The sequence below is a fragment of the Catharus ustulatus genome, chromosome Z (genome assembly GCF_009819885.2).
Source record: "Catharus ustulatus isolate bCatUst1 chromosome Z, bCatUst1.pri.v2, whole genome shotgun sequence".
In the NCBI taxonomy this organism is placed as follows: domain Eukaryota; kingdom Metazoa; phylum Chordata; class Aves; order Passeriformes; family Turdidae; genus Catharus; species Catharus ustulatus.
Window position 1 is genome coordinate 17542292 of NC_046262.2, and position 6469 is coordinate 17548760.

Genomic DNA, 6469 nt, shown 5'->3' on the forward strand with positions numbered 1-6469 from the left:
CCTACTCATTTGCTGCCAAAATGGATTTTCCTGCAAGTGGAAAAGAGGTCCTTTTAGCTGCAGTGTAGCTGAAATTGGAGATACAAATTCATGGTACTTTGTCTTTAGCAGAATTTAAAGCAGTGCTGTACATTCTGTCCTTCCTTCTCCTGTTTGTCAGCTATTTGTCTTCTTTCCGGTCTTGGTAGAGAGCAGGACTGGGGAAGAGATCTAAAAGTTAAGAAATTAACTTTTACACATAACTCAGTGATTTGCAGCAAGCATTGCAAAAAACATCCAAGAGGAACACTAATTTGTTAAGTAGCAGGTAAAGGAGATCATTCTTACAACTGAACTGAATACTGTAACTTTGCTGGTCTAACAAAGCATTTCCTATGTCTCAAGCCAGACAGTGAGAATTGTCTGGTTTGATAAAAGTATTTATAATCTATATCACAGTTCATACTGCCAAGATGACTAAGATTATCTAAGTAATTTTCATTTTTATTGAACTTTGCTAAGCTAAATGCTCCAACTGCCGAACAATTAAACTTTGCAACCTCTGTACTTTTAAATGCGTTTGTCTGTTTATTATCGCACAGACACTAGGATTGCTTTGTAGTATAGTTGGTAGTGAATAGAAATTTTCCTGCTTTCTGCTTTCCTTGACGAAAATCATCTCTCTCCTCTCTTAACTTCTACTAATGCAGCTGTGATGAAGCTTAGTATGACCTGTTGCCCTATTTGTAATTCTCCTACAAACAGCTGAAGCACTGCATCAGAAGGGCAGCAAAAGGAAACAAGTGGATCAGAATTTAATAATCCAGGTTTTCTGTTGCTGGTCATAGAGTGTGAAGCAACACCTAAGTCTATGCAATTTATTTTTTCCCAGTCTCATTCTGGGCTACACCCCACATGACTGTCAGATGGTAATCTTAACAGAACTGGACCTTCATTAATCTTCACCGGCTCAGCCCTCTGAGCTTCTGCTTTCACAGTCTTCAGATTCTCTCACCTGGTTTCAAAGTTTAAAAAGCATGAAGGAGTGAAGACAAGGATATGGTAGATTTAGAAACCTCTTTGTAGCCTGTGATCTAATAATGTTGGCACTGGATAGCAAAACTGTATCAGCTGGCTTCCCCTGTGAATTTAACTATGGCAATTTATGGCTCAGTTACACATGTGAGTGACGAAGCTTTAAGACGAGACACCCACTTTGACAGATCATAAAGAGCAACAGCCCAGGCCATGTAAGAGAGGTAGCAAACAGGTTATTCCATAGCAGAACAAAACAATCATCCCAACCATCCCATAAGCATGGACTGTGCTTAGCTGGCATTTACCAGAGAACCTCCCATAGCGGGCAGGAGAAAGGCCTAGAGGATCACTGCCCCCACAGCCTCCACCACACCATGCCATGGTGATGTACAAACAGCAGCTGAAGCACTAGGAGTTATTTATACTTAATTTCTTAAAGTCACTACTTCTAAAAACCACCTCACACTCATGTTTTAAATCCCAGAATCTGCTAATCAATGTATTTAGTTCAAACAAGGATTTTTTTTTTAAGTGCCACTTGGAGTAATCCAGTCTTCCGTTAAATTCTGAGTAGGATGAATACAGCTCAAGGCTGTGCACATATAAGAAATAAGCACAGTCTACACAGAAAGATGAGAACTCCAACATAGGACAGTAGAGTTTCTCAATTCCTGGAGTGAATTCTCCATCAGAAGGGACTGAAGGATACTATACTGGCCATGACAGTAGCAGCATACATAAAAAGTTCTTTGAAAAGGGGAGAGCATGCCTGCCACCTCCTGTGGCACCTTATAGGCACCTTAACTTGTCCATACTCTCCTACAACGGCATTGGCTAATAGCGATTAAAACTGTCATATAAGCTAGCAACTTTTTGAGGAAAAAAAGACTTTTGAATATTCAAGCTGAACCTTCGCTGAGCTTTTGTGTAGCTCTGACTGAACAAACAGGCACATGGTCAATGCCAAATGATAAATCTAAGCAAAATTAAAAAGAAATGGCATGTTCAACGGATTTGTCTTCAACTGATAAAGCTTGTATAATTTATATATTTGTGGGCACTGTAGATAAATACTTACAGAAATGAAACACTATCACTTTCGGCTCACTTACATTTTAAACACGATTTTTGTTTTTCACTTAACGGGCCCTCCCTCAGATCCGTGAAAACCGAGGTAAACATTTCCCTGCTTCACGGATCGCCCGAAAGGCTTCCATGCTGTTCCTGTACCTTCGCCCCGGCTCCGACGATTTGCCCGTGTTCCCACGAACACGGCGTGGCCGGCCAGCGCCTGCGGCCGGTCAGTGCCCGCGGCCGGCGCGGCTCCGGCCCGGCCCCTCCGCCCTGCAGGTCGCGCCCCGAGCCGGCCGGGCAGCGAGGGACACGGAAGGGGCACGACGGCACCGCCTCCCCGCGCTCCGGAGCCGTCCCGCGCCCCGAGACCCCCGCGGCCGCTCCCGCCGGGCAGCCCCGCCCGGGCGCCGCCACCGCCGCCCCGCCTGACGCGGCTCCTCTACCTGCGGCTCGGCCCCGGCGGCGCCGCGCTCCCGCCGCGGCACAGGAAGCACGGCGGAGGCTGCGGGCGTGCCGGGCCGCGTAGTTCCCAGGGCGGCTGCGCCGAGGAAGCCGCCCGGGCGGTGCGGAGTGCAGGACTACAATTCCCAGGAAGCGGTGGGGCGGTGTGCACGGGCTGCCAGGCGAGGGCCTTACCTGACGGACAAGCGTGAGGCGAGTGCCTGGAAGGAAAGCACTTGCTGGTGGCTGATGAGATGCCTCTAGTGAAAAACCAGAAAACAAAACACAAACAAGGAGGATCACTCATTTGCTTGCATGCTTTTGCGGTCAGCATGGTGACAAAATGCCTGCAAAACAAACCGTGCTGGTCTTCCAGTGACTGGCTACGGAGTGATGCACCCTGAGCCTCCTGACTGCTCAGCGAGTATGAAACACTTGCTGAGCGGAGCACGCTAAGCCGACTAAACAACAGGGACAATGTGCCAGCCAATACGTTGTCGAAATCAGCTATTTTTAATCCTGGGTTGTTTTTTTGTTTTGTTTTGTTCTAGTTTCGTTGTCTCTGAGTTGTTTGTTCGTTAGTTTTAATTTGGTGCTAGTTGAGATAACCCTTTTCATAGCTGAAACTATAGTTAATATCAGAATCTAGGTGTATTTATAGTTCATGCTTGGAAAAACTGCTGAATTACAAGGAAAACAGCAGGGAGAACTTCCCCATGTGACAATATTACAAAACAGGCTGCACACAAATCGCCTCCGTTTGTTCTGTTCAAGTAAAGCCCAAAACAGAATGTGCAGCTAGCAGCAGGACTGCAGGACAGTTCTGCAAGAAAACTGCTGTGTAATTCAATTTCAGACTGCTGACGGAAATGAGGCAGCAGAGACTTAACACCACTCATCATCCTGAAATCCAGCTGCACACAAGCTCCTTGGGGCCAAAACTCTTGCTTCTGCACCCAGGAAATTCACCATCATCTTTCACTTCTGAGTCACTCTTAGAATCCAAGTGTACGCAGTGGGTTTTGGCCTTTAGAAGATTTTGGTTGATGAGTCAAGAAGTCTGTCCAGCTGCTATCACAGAAACTTGAAATGCAATGCTAATACCATGTGCTGGTGCTATGAAAGTAAATTCAACTGAAACCCACAAAAGTAGACATTTGTGGAAAACTGGGTTTTTTTCACCTTCAAGCTTCTAGTCTTGCTCTTGCAGGCCTGTGTTCTGTGTCCTATGCTGTGAAAGATATGCATAAGTTACTACTAATAGCAGGTAGATTATCTGTATTTCATTGCATTCTTGGTCACCTGCTACAGTTCTTGAGTTATGCAAGAACTGTAAGACTAGCAGAAGTAGATTCCTCATGCTTCCTCATGAAATCTGCTGCCACAGCTGATTTCACAAAAGTCTGTTCAGTCTCTGTCCTGCAGTGTTTGTGTTCTAGCTTTTTGTTCTGATGACACATTACCTCATGAGCAAAAAGCATCTCTTCCTACATGCTTGGACAGTGTCTAAAAAAATGGGAGCCTAAACTAATTTTGAAGCTCTTGGTAAATCTGTAAGACAAGGGGAGTATTAAATCCAGCTCTAAGAAATTTCCATCTCATGCTGTGTTGAATCTTCTTTTTACTGCCTCAAGGCATACTTCACTCTGTATTTGCAGTTATAATTGTAACATGCAAATTCATAAAATTGAGGTGTTATAGAAAATTATAGTGGATGAATTAATAATCTTCCCTGTTGATGCAAACAGAGCAGGGTAACATAGCTAATAAACTTAGAGGAGTGTTGCATTTTATTAGAGAAAATTCCAGGTTTTTTTCTGAAAGATACTGATAATATATCAGGATAGCATTTAAGACATAGAAACTATGTTATGCTCAAAATCTTCTTTGTTGGCAAAGAGAAAGTATACCTCCTATTTAGCTAAGGCTAATAACTAATAATTTGTTGAAAGTGTAACCACAATTCTATGTGTCAGATCATTATTACTCCAGTACTTTTATAAAAATAGAAAGAATAATGGGTTTTATGCACATATTTGCTTCCTTCCCTTGTTCTTGGTGCTATGCTCACCCTTCTACAGCTGCTTTGGATAGTGAGGTTGCTGGTTTCATTCTTGGGTGAGAGTAAAGGACAGCACAGCAGCTTATCAGCATCCAGAGCCCATCTGAGAGGAATATGATGTTTACATTGCTGGTTACTTCTTCCTCACTTTAAGGGGTTGCACTCACACTTGGGGTGAATTCTTATAGGTTTTGTAAAACACTTCTCTATATTCTTCTGATTAGCTGCAACTCCATATTGTGTTTGAATGTACTACATAAAATGCTGTTTGCATATATTGGATAATACTTTGTTCTGGTTTGCTCTAGGTTACTCTGCTTGAGTGGGGCTGGTTGGGTAAAATTGCCTCGAGGATAGTCTGTAAACATCTTGTACAACTTGTATGCTTTCACCATGGTTTACATTGAATTGTTAGCAGCCTTAGGGAGGAATAAAGAAATAGGTCTCCAAAGTATCCTCTGAATTGAAGAAATTAGTTACCATTACCATGTAATTTTTTGACATTCACAAAATTTCATAGTTTGGGTTCTCCTAGTGTAGTGGAAAGTAATCTGGAGACAGTAGAGAGTGTTCTACAAAGAGTAAAAAGAATCAAAGGAATAAGGAAAGAAAATAACCCTCCAAGTCTATCTACTAGTTAGAGGCTGTGACATCTAATTGTAGTTAAAATTATCTGAGATCACCCACCAGGGAGTACAGATCTGCTATTATGACTGCATTCATAGTAGCTCTCCATATCTACCACAGAAAGTATTAACTTAAACTGTACAGAGTGATGAACACGAAGTTACACTGGCAAAGCTGAGGGAACAGTAACCTGTTCATGGAAAGTAGGAGGAACAATTTGAAAGCTTTCAGTTTGGCTTAGATGTGTCAGAATAGCACATCTGCCACAAAATTTCTCAGAGCAGACACACTACTTTTTTTCTTTATGGCCATTCAAAACAGAGCTCCAGTGCAATGCAAGCAGAAGCTCTTTTGGCTTATGAAGCATCTTATTCTGCTTCCTTGTTTAGGCAAAAAGTAGGATGGTTACCACAGTGGATGAAACTTAACTCATGAGCCTCCCTCCTAGTTTCATATGCTGCTTTGGGAACTTGTGACCAGCTTAACACACTTCCCACAGATGTGCTCCCACTGCAGATTCTTCATCCTTGAACATTATGTGTCTGACTGAATACTTATTGAAAGCTGGTAACTCCCAGCACTATACACATCCTACACACACACGCACATAAAATGAAGTGGTGCAAATTTAACCTCATTGTGAGACAGAAAAGTTGTTTCTGTCTCTTATCCACTTTGTACTCTAACCTGAGTCCTGCCTTGATGCTCCTGAACAATGAGCAGCTACAAAGGTTAAGTTTTATCAGATGGTAGCTAATCAGAAAATAACAAAAGCATTAGAAAGCATTAGTTCAAACACTGCTTTCTAAAATTTCCAGCTGCTGGGGAAATTTGCCTTGATGCTCAAAGCCCCTCCTAGACATTCAAATGGTCACTTCAGAAATACAAATCTGATGTCACCTCTTTGCGACAGAAGGCATAAAAGTTCTTGAACAGACACACAATTTTTCAAATTGTTTTTCTGACCAGGAATATCTGTTGAACATGGTAGAGAGGGTTTTAACGCGTTTTATTGTGTTTATGAAATGACACAGGACATTCTTTAATGTTTTTATGAATAAGCATTTGTGTGTTATCTCGCAGCATGAAAAGAAGAACAGAGGACAGAGACTGCACTGGTAGGTAGCTTGGAAATCCAAGATGGGAGTGCCAGACTAGCTGCTACTAATTTTAGATGATGAATTGAACTGATAGGAGTGCAATCCATGTCCTCTTCCACTCTAGTGTCAGGTCCTGAGCCAGGAATTC

General features: G+C 42.7%; 1 protein-coding gene across 7 annotated transcripts in view; it reads right to left on the minus strand.

The window, feature by feature from the left end:
* Window positions 1-2607, minus strand: part of SLC38A9 (solute carrier family 38 member 9) — a 52356-nt gene extending 49749 nt beyond the window's left edge. For 2 of the 7 annotated variants that reach the window (XM_033085575.1, XM_033085571.1), the window contains exon 1: window positions 2130-2238. The gene's annotated coding sequence lies outside the window, so the exon portion shown is untranslated. The other 5 variants (XM_033085573.1, XM_033085570.1, XM_033085576.1 and 2 more) reach the window with 5 other exon arrangements.
* Between the last annotated feature and the right edge of the window lie 3862 nt (window positions 2608-6469).